Source organism: Amblyomma americanum, chromosome 5 (assembly GCF_052857255.1).
Source record: "Amblyomma americanum isolate KBUSLIRL-KWMA chromosome 5, ASM5285725v1, whole genome shotgun sequence".
NCBI lineage: Eukaryota > Metazoa > Arthropoda > Arachnida > Ixodida > Ixodidae > Amblyomma > Amblyomma americanum.
In genome coordinates, this window is record NC_135501.1 from 154,270,081 (window position 1) to 154,285,720 (window position 15,640).

At 47.9% G+C, this 15,640-nt stretch overlaps 1 protein-coding gene across 1 annotated transcript in view; it reads left to right on the forward strand.

Moving 5' to 3' along the window:
• The window catches only part of LOC144135190 (arylsulfatase B-like), an 83,057-nt gene that overhangs the window by 19,243 nt on the left and 48,174 nt on the right, over nt 1-15,640 (forward strand). The gene's annotated exons all lie outside the window — the stretch shown is intronic.

Sequence of the window (15,640 nt, forward strand, 5' to 3'; positions counted from 1 at the left end):
CAAAAATGCCGCAGCTGAAGAACGGCCAGTCACTTCGGAACGGCGCGGATCCAGCACATTATCAATGTTTTCCTGGCCGAACTTATTACGAACCAAACCTTTCGGCGAACCACGTAGCTTTTTTGCGGACAAAATGACGAAAAACATTTCCTCGCTGCCTCTTCGCTTGTTGCACCCGTAAGAGAAAAGAAACTCGGCGTCGCCGCTGCGCGTAGGTGCCGTCAAAGCTCGAGAAACGATACTCTTCAAAACTGTGTCGCACAAAAGGAAAACGAAGCGCAATTTCTACTTCCGACAATGGCGTCGGCGTCTGCTGGGCAGCCAAAAAGCGCGCTAACACGTGACCACGGTGCCTCGGCCTATAGAAGGCTCGGTTATCGAGCGGCGCTAGGAGAGGAGTTTAGCCGGAAAGTTCAAAGCTTTTCGTTACTTTTGCTTAATTGGGGTGCTTTGCATTTAGGTTCTTGGCTTAGCCTCTTTGTTTCCAGCTGGCGTGCCCAGTTGCGTACGCGGCTTTATGAACCAGCAGCCCATGTAATGTAGCGGTCTTGCACGTTCAACTCGGATAAAAATTGGCTTTTGACATTCCCACTGGAATGATGGAGATTCACTTCGGCCGGCATGGGGAACCCACGAGAATTCCACAGTGCAAACGTTGCCCAAACATCTGTGATGGACCCTCCTTTCATCATCAGCCTGGGTACACCCCCGCAGGGCAAAGGCCTCTTCCATATCTCTCCAATCAACCCTGTTTGCCAGCAGCGCCCACCATACGCCCGCAAACTTCTGCATCTCACTCGCCCTCCTAATTTTCTGCCGCCCCGTGCTACGCTTGCCTTCTCTCGCAATCCACTCCGTTACCGTTAAGTACCACCGGTTATCATGCCTTCGCATTACAAGCATTGCCCAAACCCATTTGTTTTCCTTGATTTCGACTAGGATGCTATTAACCCGGTGGCCCTCCGCTCTGGCACCACTTTCTTCCTGTCTGCTGATAGACCCTCCTTTATCTTTTCCTTTACGGAGCGGTTCAGGTGTCCGCCGAGATGTGAGACAGATACTGCGCCATTTCCTTTCCCCAACTACCAATTTCTTCTCTATTAACCCGCGTTTGTTCCCTCAAGCACTCTGCGCGCTTCCGGTCTCTTAACATTACACATATCGTTTTTAAAGCGAAAAACTTTACGGGCCGCGAACTTTCGCCCTGGCGGTACTCCGAGAAGGCACATGACGTCACAACGCGCGCCTCGCCGAGGATCTCTCTCTCTCTCGCTCCCTAGTCACTACTGCGCATGCGCAACTAGGAACACCCAGCCTCAGGTGTTCCGCCGCCGAGCAGCGCAGCGCCTTTCCTCAAAATCCAAATTCCAATTTTCAGTTTATCCGCCGCGGTGGCTCAGTGGTTAGAGCGCTCGGTTACTGATCCGGAGTTCGCGGGTTCGAATCCGACCGCGGTGGCACCGTTTTTATGGAGGAAAAACGCTAAGGTGCCCGTGTGCTGTGCGTTGTCAATAATAATAATAATAATAATAATAATAATAATAATAATAATAATAATAATAATAATAATAATAATAATAATAATAATAATAATAATAATAATAATAATAATAATAATAATAATAATAATATAAAATCCCCAGGTGGCCAAAGTTATTTCGGAGCCCTCCACTACGGCACCTCTCTCTTCCTCTATTCTTTCACTCCCTCCTTTATCCCTTCCCTTACGGAGCGGTTCAGGTCTCCGCGGAGATATGTGAGAGGGTTACTGTGCCATTTCTTTCTTCAAAAACCATACAAAACAAGACAGCCGATGGAGTTCATTGAGTTCATTGGCGTTGTCAACTTTGCAAAGGCCGTTCATTTTCACGAAAGAAAAGGCGCACAACCGGCTGCGTGGGCCAGTGGAGATCTCAATCTGGCTTTCATGTCCATGAAAGGCGCTAAGGCGCCCGTGTGCTGTGCGATGTCAGTGCACGTTAAATATCCCCAGGTGGTCGAAATTATTCCGGAGACCTCCACTACGGCACCTTTTCTTCCTTTCTTCTTTCACTCCCTCCTTTATCCCTTCCTTTACGGCGCGGTTCATGTGTCCAACGATATATGAGACAGATACTGCGCCATTTCCTTTCAATAAAAACGAATTATTATTAATTATTATTATTTCATGTACATGGCGTTTGTGTCCAAATGCAAAAGCCTGCTTTGATTGCGTTCCGCACACTGGATAGGTAGCGCGCCGTCCCTGCCACCCTGTGAGGTTGCCTGCTGTTAAAGGGACACAGAGCAGAACTCTCAAATTTTTACTGTTAGCAAAATCTGGTAGTTCAGAATTTCATGGCTTTGTTACCGCTTGTCCGAGAGCAAAAGATGCATTTGTTTCAAAGAAATTTGCATTCGAAGTTGAAAAAAGTTTTTCTCGCCGCTCCTATTCAAACTCGAGGCCTCTTATGACGTCAGGGTGAACTCATGACCTCATAGGATGGAGTGACGTGAAACGTGACGTAAACGCAGACTCCGTGATTTCTCGCGACTAGCCGTGCGGTCTAGCAGCTGCTGAAACGAAAGCTACCGCCGCCGCAAGTTGAATGCATCTATCGTGGGTCACTACCGTCGCTTCGTTTACGCTTGCACTGGCATCTTGCCAGCGTTACGATGGATCCCGTTCCCGAACCCGACGACGTAGTTCTTGCAAAAACTCCGGCCTGCATTTCAGCGACCTCAGCCCCAGCGAGCGTGCGATGCTTTTGAGGGAGCACGGTTAGTTTAGGTGCCGGCGTGTTGGTTCCCCCTTCCTCAGTGAGCCTCCCTTGCAAACTAAATATCATAACCCCAGTGCGGGGAGTCGCGAGGGGCCAGGACAAGGTCTGCGCGTTGCGCCCATCCGAGGCTGGCCGGGGCTTTGGGGCCATCGGATTGTGAATCCTTGAACGGCGCGGTTGCACGGTGCAGCAGGCGACGTCGAGGTCTCCCACGGTTGCAATGGCCAAGTTACATATTTTTCCACAAAAAAAAGGGACGGGTGCTCAAGAGCGGTCGCGTTTAAAGTTGGCGACTTGAAACTAAAGCCGACGCACGACGCTTCAACGGCTTACTCTAGTTCCAACGGGTCCACTGGATAGGCCGCTCTCGCCCACTTGCATGTACCTTCAGATGTGTACTGTGAATAAATTAAATTAGCCGAGAGCTCGAAAAGAACAGCTCTGCCCAACTGCCGAAGCTATTGAATTACGTCACGACGCGCACCTGGCCGCGGAACGGAATCAGTCTGGCCGGGCCAGCGGCGCCTGGCGCCGAGTGCGGCAGGCGCCAGGGGCTTGACCGCCGAACGCGTCGGCGGTCAAGCGCAGTTGGAATATAGAGGGTCTCGCTTTGGGCGACGTGACGACGCCGTGCAGCGGGCGCGCGCGCGTTACGCCGGAGCATAAACGCGCCTTAGCAGAGCCTGCGCTTAACCGCTAATCAACGCATTCGGTGGCGACATCTATGGGAGCCACTGAAACCCCCCGCCCACTCACTGAATAAAAAAAAATCCAGTGAAGAGGCTCTGAACCGAATCATGGCCTTTGGCGTTTCAGGCGGAGACGCTACCACTCCGCCACGACGGCTCAAGCTGTAGCCGTCAGTAAATGCGCATCTCGTGAATGCACTCTTCCCATGCAGAAGCCTCCGCGCTTTCGCTGCGTATATCCTGGCCTAACCGAGCTAGGGCATCAACAACTTTTCTTAACTGCCTTGTACCTTGTCTCCCGTCCCCCCCAAAAAACGATTTCCGTTAAGTAGTTTGAAGTTGACTGGCACAGCCGGGAATGTTTCGCCGGCGAGCGTGCGTAGGCACAAATACTATTTATACTACGAGCTGCCTTGTATGATCACCGACCATTATTGCCATCATAGTTTTTCATCGACCGTGGTGATCATCTGACCAGCCTTAAAACGCTCTTTCGAAATTTAACTAGCACTTGAAGCGGCACTTGGAGTTCCTCTGCTGTTCGGCGCTTGTAAATCGAAGCGCGTCAAAAACAAAACCACGGGGCACGCAAAGCTCATACACGCGAAGCGCCATAAAAAATCGAAACTCTCCTGGCCACCTTTCGCGCCGCCAAGTATCGGTTTTCTTTGCTTCCGACATTCAGGTTGTCTTTTCTCTACCTTCGTGATAAAAGCGCATTTTTGGTTTTAAAACAAAACTCACTTCAATATTCTTTCAATATTACTTCATATTCCTTCCTTTGTTCGCTTCGAAGATTCGCGACTCATGTAGGAAGGAAAATTATTCCAAGGCGGCGTCTCTCGTCCTATGACGTCGCCACGCTTGTACTTGCGAAATTGGCCTGTGGCGGCGATACCTGTATTTTGGTTCTTGCTATTTAATACCTTACAAGAGCTTTGTTTTCAGTAAGAACGGCGTTCTTGTGATCAGGAGCTGGTATTCTATCGGTACAAGCCATCTTCAATTTCTCCTCAGAGTCCCTTTTATGTTTGACCGCGAGAGATTGACCACCAAATGAACGCTGCGACCTAGCTATTGCTGCAGTGACACATGTCAATCACAACGCTGTCAGCGCTAATGCATTCAGGCCACATATCTCTCTCACCACCGCCACATGTATCAAAGCACGACTGAGACGTCTGCATATACAGGGAGCCAGTTATGCGCCCTTCCTTTCCTCAAAGCCATTACCGTATAGAACATTGTCAACGCCAACGCCAATGAAAACAGTTAACGCAGACATCTTCCGCTTTGTATATCTCAGCTAATCCAGAATAAATTTCTTTCTATCGCTCGCTGCGTTGTCCTTAACTTGAGTCAAGCCCTTTTCGATAGCCTCGACGTTTCTGCCCTTCAGGTGAGCACCGGTAAGATACAGCTGTTTTTATACTTTCCTCTTAAAGGGATACTAATAAATTGCCATTCATGATCATTGAGAACCTGCCATATGCGCTCCACCCCATTCTTATTCTTCTAGTTATTTCCCTCTCAGGATCCGGATCAGCTGTCTCTACCTGCCCTAAGTACACGTATTCCTTTACCACATGCAGCCCCTTGCTACTAATTTAGACTTGAAAATTAGTTTGGTTTTCTGCATGTTAATTTTTAGATCCACAATTTCACTCTTCCTTTCTAAGTCATTGATGATGCTTTGCAATTCATCTCCTGAGTTACACAACAAGACAATGTCATCAGTCAATCGCAGATTATTCAGGCCATTAACCTTTATCTCTAAGTGTTTTTAATTCTGGACTTCGTATACTTCTTGTAAACAGGGGGTGAATAGCATTGGTAAAATTTTCTCCCTGCCTGAGGCCCTTCTTTATTTGGCTTTCCTCTGCATATCGTAAGCGCCGAAAAACTCCGCAGCTGCGTGTTATGACGAAAGATAATAGCGGAGGTACACTCTCATACCTCTGTGGACACAACCGCAGCCAGCGGTCGGGTGGGAGGAGGAGGAAGGTGGGAGTGAAAGAAGAAAAAGGTGCCGCTTGCCGAAGCTCTGGCGAACTCTACTATGGCACCTGTTTCTCTCTTCCTTTTTTCACTCTGCCCTCTATACTTTTTTCTTATGGCGCTGTTCGTCTTTTGAGAGCTTCATGGTTGACTCCGGCCGACATTCTCAGTACGGCGATCGTTCATATTTTCCCCCGTGCATGCGGTTTGGCAATGTCGTAATTATAAATTCCATTATGATTTTATGTGTAGTTGGCACAGCTAACTTCAGAGATAACGTGTACAGGCGCTCATAAAACTGCAAACATAATTTTGAAACTGGTTTCATGGACATCTTGAGCGTCGATGAAGGTCCTAGAGGAAGGCCTCCAGGCTTTGGAAGCTCGCCGCTTGATGAGGGCTTCCCGGTCCTAAGTTTTTGGGATTTATAGGCTCCGGGCTCCGCGAACTATTCAGAACTACCCACTGCGCAGGGATGAAGCTTCTGCCGCATTTTCCGGCAGTTTGAGGCACTCCTTTTTTTTCGAGCTCGGAGTGGGCCAAGCAGCCAGGTTTCCGCCATTATGTCTTCCAGACACTCAGGCTCATCACCACAGCCTTGCAAGATGCAGATGTTTTCAACACACCCGACTCTTGTCTGTGCGAGCCTGTAGCTGTAGAGGAAGCCACAGGCGAACAGCTCCGACGGAGCAGGCAGGCGTGGTGGCGGGACGTGACGTCCTCGGCCCTACAACCAGAAGTGACAGACATCGACTGGTTGCGAGGCTGCAGGGTTTTGCATAGGAGAAACCGCATTGCGGGGTGGGATGTAGTGCCCTCCGCTCGTTCCTCAGAGTGCGGCCTCCTGCGAACTTGCAGCATGCTCTCTTCCAATGTGTTGTATCTGCAACTTTTTGGTGACGTCTGTCACAAATCTACGATGAGGCCCTGGGTGTTTGCGCTGGATCTCACAACACCTTTTAAAAATTTTGCGTTGTATGGGGGCATCTACGTTGTGGAGCTAGAGAGGTGCGGCGGCTTGGCAAGTTTCTCCGAAAGGCGCCACGTTCCCCCTGCTGCATAACGAGTGCATTCGCTACTGTACGAGCAAGCGTGTGTAAATATGGCGACGCAGCTGAAGCACCAGTTTCTCCGTCCCTGTAAAAGAAGTTGGAATTGGAAGCGAAAGCTTCACTAGTGAGCCAGAGGTCAAGTGTTGCTGAAGGCTTTACCATATGGGGTCCACAATGGCGTCGCACCACTTGACCTTTGATCTTGACTTTTGACCTATCGATGCGTTGGAAGAAGGTAGTGGAACAGGCCGCAATCTTCAATTGGGTGACAAACTTCTCGCTATGAACCATTAGTTTAACTGCCACCTGCCAAGGTGGCAAGGTGGGTGCGCTGCCTAACCACTGTGAGCAACGTAATCAACGTTACAGACACCAAGCCGCGTCTACTTTCCCGAGACACCACCGCTTTCGCTCTCTAACCACGTTCAGCAGCAGTGAAACCGCAGGTAATTTTGGGGTCGTTTTTGAGCAGAGGAAATGGCGCAGTAATTTTCGGTCTTCATGGTGGACACCCGAACAGCGCTGTAAAGCAAGGAACGTAGGTGGTAGTGAAAGAACAAAGAAAGAAAGTGGTGCCGTAGTGGAGGGTTCCGGAATAATGTTGTCCACCGAGGGATCATTAACGCGCACTGACATCGCACGGCAACACGGGTGCCTTTCCGCTTCCGTCTAAACGCAGCCACCGCGAATGAAGGAGGGGCAAACCGTCTTCCTTCCGAAGAAACGAGATTCAGGGGCTTCTGGGTAGGCCACCTATTCCGGCAGTCCACTGCTTTGCGCGGCAGCGAGCCACTAATCCATCCTTGCGTGCCACTCCGCGCTGGTGATGAGGGTCTCCACTGAGCAGAATGGCCTCCCACGGCCCCGGGTCTGCGTTCGGTATAGAATTGACAGCTGGATTTAGGTGGGAAGCCTACACCGTGTTCTAAAAAGAGGCTATTTCTCCATAGTGTGGGCATTGCGCTTCATGGAGTATGGGATACCAAATGTTTATTTTGACCGGTGTTATAAGGCTATTCGTTTGAAGGTGCCTGAGTTTGAGTCCCTCAATCTTGCATAAGTCTCCATGCAGCATAGAAAATGTGCACCTCGCCAATCTCAGTTGTTGAAGTTATTCGTTGTAAGTGGTCACTTGTTGTGCAACTTGTTCCGCGGCCTCATCAGTAGTGGGAGAGGCCCGGAGGATAAGCGCTCGGACATGAATGTGAGGAGCGGCATTCCATCCCGTCTCGTATATGTGGCCGGGGAACCAAGAATTTTTGGGTTTTTATGCGAATGCTTGCTCAGTGTTGAGAGTGCAGACTGGCGTACTTTTCCGTTCATAACGTTCCAGCAGGCGTCCTGGGAGTCTGTTAGGATGTTTAGTCAGGTCTGGCAGATAGCGCAAAAGCCATGGCTGCATTCTCTGCCTGAGTGAGGTTCGTAGTTTTGATGGATGCGAAATTATTCAGACGTCCTTGCGGGCTGACAACGGCAAGTGTCATCTTTCCGCAGTGAGGGTCAGCCACGTCCACGTAGTGAGTGCCCGGATGGTCGTCCCACATTCCGCGGAGAACGTCTGCCCTGGCGTTTCTTCTTTGTGTGTTGAATTGTGGGTGCGTGTGCCTGGGGATCTGAAATATGTAGAGTCTCTTGTGTGTTGTCAACATTAGTTGTACCCTTTGGTCGATGGTATAGGCCAGTGGCAGATGGATTTTGTCGAGTATTAGGTGGCTCGTCTAGGTAGTTGTAAGGTCGTTCTCTTGGATTGTTCTATGAGCCTCCCAGGTCTCTCGGAGTGTGTTGTCGAAAGCGAGAGACAAAGTGTGATCGTTAGTGTTGACTTGGGAAGGCCCAGTGCCGTCTTCTAGGCCATCATGACGAGAGCCTCCAGCTTCGCCTCTTTTGCTTGAGAAAGGCGAAAGTAGGCTAGACGCAATACTACGAAGGCTTGGACAAGATGGGCCATCTCCTTCTCTCTTAGCCCATGCTTCTTATTCCTGACTCGGCAGAGCATGTTTATAATGTGGTGTGTTGTCTTCGTGAGATTGTTGATGGTCGTGTTGTTCTGTATTGCCTGTGGTATGGGTTGCTCGAGAATTCTGGCTTCGGTTGTTCTTGGTACCTCTTGTCCGTCTTTGTATATCTTGATGTTTGTGGGAAAGGGTAGTGCTATGTTATCGAGTATTTGAAGTTCGAACTTGTCCGGTGCGTACTGGAGCCCCCGGGCCTGATGGATAGCATTTGCCGCCGCTTGAAGACGCTGCTTAACTTCTGCATAGCTCCCCTTGTTGCACCAAACCATGATGTCATCCGCCTAAATCGCGCGGTGGGTGCCGGGGCTCTTCCGCAGCTCGTCAGGCAAGTCCTTCGTTGCTTAACATCCTTCATTGGGATAACATCGCATTTTGAGGAGTCCCTCGTAGGCCCAAATTAAAGGGCTTTTACCAGAAGTTTGCTAGGTTGTGGGCTCTCTGTCTCAAGGTTGGATAGTATCTGATGTAATTGTAACTCTTGGCTCCGCAGTTGCGGTCCATCAGCCCGCCGAGGACACCTTTGTGGAATCATCATCATCATCATCATCAGCCCTACTACACCCACTGCAGGGCAAAGGCCTCTCCCATGTCTCTCCAATTAACCCTATCCTTTGCCTACAAACTTCTTAATCTCATCCGCCCATCTAACCTTCTGCCGCCCCTGCTACGCTTACTTTCTCTTGGAACCCACTCCGTTACCCTTAAAGACCAGCGGTTATCTTGCCTTCGCATTACATGCCCTGCCCAAGCCCATTTCTTTCTCTTGATTTCGACTAGGATGTCATTAACCCGTGTTTGTTCCCTCACCCACTCTGCCCGCTTCCGATCTCTTAACGTTACACCTATCATTTTTCTTTCCATGGCTCGCTGCGTTGTCCTTAACTTAAGCTGAACTCTTTTCGTTAGCCTCCACGTTTCTGCCCCGTAGGTGAGTACCGGTAAGATTATGCTGTTGTACACTTTCCTCTTGAGGGAAATTGGTAAACTGCCACTCATGATCTGCGAGAATTTGCCATATGCGCTCCACCCCATTCTTATCCTTCTAGTTATCTCCCTCTCATGATCCGGATCAGCTGTCACTACCTGCCCTAAGTAGACGTATTCCGGCACCATTTCTAGGCTCTCGCTGCCAATTGTGAACTGTTGTTCCCTTGCTAGGCTGTTGAACATTACCTTGGTTTTCTGCATGTTAATTTTTAGACCCATCGATCTGCTCTGCCTGTCTAACTCGTTGATCATGATTTGCAGTTCACCTCCTGAGTGACTCAGCAAGGCAATGTCATCAGCAAATCTCAGATTATTTAGGTATTCTCCATTTATTCTTATTCCCAACTCTTTCCAATTCAGGCCTCGAAATACCTCCTGCAAACATGCGGTGAACAGCATTGGCGAGATCGTGTCTCCTTGCCTGACGCCCTTCCTTATTGGAATTTTATTGCTGACTTTATGGAGGACTATAGTAGCTGTGCAGTTGCTATATATATCTTCCAGTATTTTGACATAAGGCTCTTCTACCCCCTGATTACGCAATGCCTGTATGACTGCTGAGGTTTCCACTGAGTCGAATGCTTTCTCGTAATCAATGAAAGCTATATATAGAGGTTGGTTATATTCTGCGCATTTCTCTATCACCTGATTGATAGTGTGAATATGATCTATTGTAGAATATCCTTTACGAAAGCCTGCCTGATCATTTGGTTGATTAAAGTCTAACGTTGCCCTGACTCTATTAGCGATTACCTTAGTAAATACTTTGTAGGCAACGGATAGTAAGCTGATCGGCCTGTAATTTTTCAAGTCCTTGGCGTCTCCCTTCTTATGAATTAAGATAATGTTTGCATTCTTCCAAGCTTCTGGTACAGTCGAGGTCATAAGGCATTGCGTATACAGGGTGGCTAGTTTCTCTAGCACGATGTCCCCTCCATCCTTCAACAGATCTGCTGTTACCTGATCCTCCCCAGCTGCTTTTCCCCTTTTCATTGCTTCTAAGGCTTTCTTTACTTCATCTTTCGTTACTGGCGGGATGACGCATTGCTGTGCACTGCTGTCTTTCTCATTAGCACTCTGATTACATTGGCTACTGTACAGGTCTGTGTAGAACTCTTCGGCTACGTTAACTATCTTATCCATATTGCTAATGACATTGCCCTGCTTGTCTCTTAATGCATACATCTGGTTTTTACCTATGCCTAGTTTCCTCTTCACTGTTTTTAGGCTACCTCCGTTCTTTATAGCATGCTCGATTCTCTCCATATTAAACTTCCTTATGTCGGCTACCTTGCGCTTATTTATTAACTTTGATAGCTCCGTTAGTTCTATTCTATCGGTAGTGTTAGATGCCTTCATGTTTTTGCGCTTCTTAATCAGATCTTTCGTCACCTGAGATAGCTTCCCGGTATCTTTTCGAACTGTCCTACCGCCTACTTCTACTGCGCACTCCGTAATTATTGATGTCAGGTTATCGTGCATTGAATGAACATCAAGATCATCTTCCTCAGTTAAAGCCGAGTATCTGTTTTGCAGCGCTATCCTAAACTCCTGTGCTTTCCCTCTTACGGCTAACTCGTTAATGGTCTTCTTCTTCGCTAGCTTCTTCCGTTCCCTCTTCAAGTCTAAGCTAATTCTAGACCTTACCATTCTATGGTCGCTGCAACGTACCCTTCCGAGTACGGCCACATCCTTAATGATGCCAGGTTTAGTGCATAGTATGAAGTCGATTTCATTTTTAATCTCACCATTGGGGCTCTTCCAGGTCCACTTCCTGTTTTCTCGTTTGCGGAAGAAGGTATTCATGATCCGTAAATTATTTCTATCCGCGAATTCGACTAATAACTCTCCCCTGCTATTTCTAGAGCCTATCCCATAGTCGCCTACCGCGTGGTCGTCAGCCTGCTTCTTGCCCACCTTCGCATTGAAGTCACCCATCAGTACAGTGTACTCCGATTTTACTTTATTCATTGCTGATTCTACGTCCTCATAGAAGCTTTCAACGGCCTGGTCATCATGGCTGGATGTGGGTGCGTAGGCCTGCACCACTTTCAGCTTGTACCTCCTATTCAGCCTAATTACTATAGCTGCTACCCTCTCGTTAATACTGTAGAGCTCCTCTACGTTGCCAGCTATATCCTTATTAATGAGGAAACCCACACCTAGTTCTCGTCAATCCTCTAACCCGCGATAGCACAGTATGTGTCCGTCCTTTAGTGCTGTATACGCCTCACCTGTCCTCCTAACTTCGCTAAGCCCTATCACATCCCATCTAATTCCCGCTAGTTCCTCGAACAGCACTGCTAGGCTAGCCTCACTAGCTAAAGTTCTAGCGTTAAACGTTGCCAGGTTCAGATTCCAATGGCGGCCTGTCCGGAGCCAGAGATTCTTAGCACCCTCCGCTGCGTCACAGGTCTGACCGCCGCCGTGGTCAGTTGCTCTGCACCCGCTGGGGACTGAGGGCCGAGGGTTAATTGGTTTGATCATAGAAGGTTGTGGCCAAGTACTACACCAGGGTGGCCAAATCCTGTTCTGGTGAGAGAGTGCGTTGTCGGTTCTGGTCACCGAGATAAGGCCGCACTCCAGGCCTGGTTATGCAATTCCATCGACACGCGGTTTTGTTTTTGTTTTTTAAACCCGGTGGAGAATTGCGCGGCACCAGGATTTGAACCCCGGTCCTCTTGCACGCGAGGCGGATGTTCTACCTCTACGCCATCGCTGCATCACCTTTGTGGAATATGTTATTAAATGCTCCCTTTAGTTCCAGCGCCACGATAGCTCTTGTCTGGTTCGACAATCCGCCCCGTCTGTCGCGCTGTTATGGATTATCTTGCCTGGTGTTTGGTAGGATCTTCGATTAAGTCCTTGCACAGATATAGGAGGATGTCCTGAATCGAAAGGTGAGGGGGGGGCGGAGATCAAACTATGGGAGGCAGCAGGTTGTTCTCCTCCTGGTGTCTGGACAGTGTGGTGGTAATGACACTCTCGAAGAGCTTGCCGATGCCGGAGGTTAGAGAGATGGGTCTGAGATTGTCGAGGAGAACGGGCTTGTTGGGTTTTGAAATGAATCTTCGCTCTGCAATTTTTCATGATGTTTGGAGTCAGCCTTTGTTCTAATGGTGTGCTGAAGTAGTTTACTGAGGGATGTAATCTGGTTGTCAGGGAGATTATAAAGCATTAGGACAGTGACATCATCTGGTCATGGCGTGTTGTTTCTTCTTATGATGGCGAGCTCCACTCTAACCTCCTGTATCGGGGCTGGGGCGTCGAGGTCTTCGTTAAGGGGTCATTTGCGTCTAGGTGCCTTGTTGGGGGATCTGCGCATAAATATTCGTGCTGCAGCCTTTCCAGGAGCTCCTCATTGGTATTCGTGGATTAATTAATGAGCTTTTTCATTCTGTCGCTGGATTCCGACTTCCTTTGAGCGGGTCTTAGCAAGTGCCACGACCTGGACACCCTGATTTTGCCTTGAAAGCTGTCGCATAGCGAATTCCAATTCTGACGAGTGAGAGTTCACGCATAGGCTTCAGCTTGAACGTTGATTTTCTCTATGCGAAGTCGAAGCTAGCTATTGTGTGTCTGTTTCTTCCACCTCTTGGTTAGATATCCCCGCACTTCTCAAAGATGGAGAAGGTGTGAATCGACGGCGGGGCAACCTTCAGTCATTTGGATTGCTTTAGTAAAGCGAATTAGGCTGTTCTTGATGTTTAGGGTCCATTTGTCGATGTCCGTTATGGGTTTGTCTGAAGGGGTTGGGACTCCCGCCATTTTTGCCAGTCCATGAGACGAGCTCAGCCCATCTACCTCTTAAATCTGCCGGTTGTTAGGCTCATGGATAAAATATAATGGTCCCTGCCCAAGTGTTGGTCAGTGTTGCTCCAGCTGGGGTTTGCAGAAATCTTGCCTGGTGTCAGGTGTTCGAGCCCGGGAACTGTGGCTCAGTACCCGGGCGCTCTCACGTAGCAACCGCTTTTTTGTCATGTGTCATGACCGCATGTCTCAAGCTGCCTCTGAATTAGTAGACCATAGTGCCAGTCCACGTCATGTGCAGTTTACGTACCACAAGCCGCGTGGACCATGTGACGCGAGTGCGTGGTTTTGGCGTACTCTCCACGTGTTTGTTTTATTACTACCTTAGGTGAGGAAAGCTGCTAAGCGTTTGCTGCATTGCCTCTTTCTTTGAAAAACAGCAGTCTCTGACCAATTTTTCAAAGACAGCAGTCTCTCTGGTCAGCCAGGTATAAACATCTCTAACTATGGCCATTGTGGCGAGGACCCCTCACCACCGGGGTATCTCTTGCCAAAGCCATCGCTGTTGCTTCGGCGGACGCATTTGTTGCGACGTGGGTCTCTGCTTTCGGTGTTTACTCTACCATCTCTTTTAACTCGTATTCAGTGCACGTGACAGCGAAATTCATTTCATCTAATTTACCCACAGAGGTTTTGCATTACAGACGGGGTGGGGCAGTGAAAAAACAATGCATAGATCCAAAAGAGCGCTATATATATGAACAATATCGAAAAATGCTAAAGACAGAGGACCAAAACATTGAGAACAAAAGTGCGGGAATAAATAAAAGGATTACAAAATAAAACCTTTATTATAATCTCTACATCGGTGAATAATATATCATAATTGGTCTGATTCCAGCAGTGCGAGTAATTTACTTTTAAACCTCGCAGGGTCGCTGACACAAGCGGCTGTGGGTGAAATATTATTCCTGTCACGACATGTTTTAGGGAGAAATAAATTAGAGCAGGTCACTGTGCTGCAGTGCGGAACAGCTGCTTTTTTATTGTGGTCTATGCGAGGTGAGTTGAAAGATGGTGCCTTTACAAAGATGGCTTTTAAGCAAGGATTATCGTTGTAAACTTTATAAAAAAAGGCAAATGCGTGAAAGGTTACGGCGAGTGGAGAGTAAGAAAATTTTAAGATTAGATTTAATTTCAGTTACACTGGTGGTGCGATGATAGTTTCCAACGATAAAACGGACGCTTCGATCCTACACGGCCTCTAGTTCTTTTATTATGTGATGGTTCCGGGGTCCCAAATCGAACATGCGTACTCTTGTTGCGGACGAATGAGTGTAGTGCGTAGTAGCATTTTCAATGAAGGTGTAGAGGACGAAAAATTTCTGTGGACGTACCCTAGCATGCGGTTAGCCTTTGAAGCGATGAACTCTATATGAGCATTCCAAGAACGGTTATAACACACATTAACGCCAAGATACTTGTAAGACGATACTGGATTGAGCTGAGTGTTCTTAATTAAATAGTGCGGGCTTGTTTGCTGGTTACGGGTTACACGCATGCATTTTCATTTAGATATGTTTAATTGCATTTTCCACGATTAGCACCATTCATTGTTTTATTTAAGTCTGTATTTAGCTGCAAAATATCATTAGTGTTATTAATTACTCTGTAAAATACACAGTCGTCAGCAAACAAGCACATGTTCGATGAAATGTTTAAAGGCAAGTCTTATATGTATATTAGAAATAATAACCGGTCAAGGACCGACCCCTGGGGCCCTCCTAATTGTACTGGCGCTGGTGATGAGTCGTGGTTATTGGCGAAGACGAACTGAGTACGGTTACGAAGAAAGGCACTGATCCAGTCGAGTACACTAGGATCAATGTTAGTTGGCTCAGCTTTAAAATTAAAAGAGCATTATTGACTTTATCAAAGGAATTTGAAAAATCTACGAATTAGCAATCTGTAGTGAGTCCGCAGTCTAAAGAAACATGAAAGTCTTTAGTGAGAATCATTAACTGCGTTTCACACGAGAAGAATTTGCAAAATCCATGCTGTTTCAGAGTAAAGAACAGGCTGATTCTAGGAAATTAACAAGATGGCTGAATATGATATGCTCTAGAAATTTACATGGGACGGTAGTAAGTGAGATGGGTATGGTATAATTACGTGGATCTTGCGTTTCCCCTGATTTGTGCACTGGGTTTACTTTGCCGGAGAGCCACCCATTAGGAAGGGTGTGATGGTTTAAAGACAAAGAAAGAATACACTGTAGTATAATGCAAGAATATTCTACGGTATTTTGGGGTGGCTCGATACAGTGCACAGGCCCATGTGCTTTCCTTTCCATTCTTCCTTCATTAGACACACACACACAAAAGCAG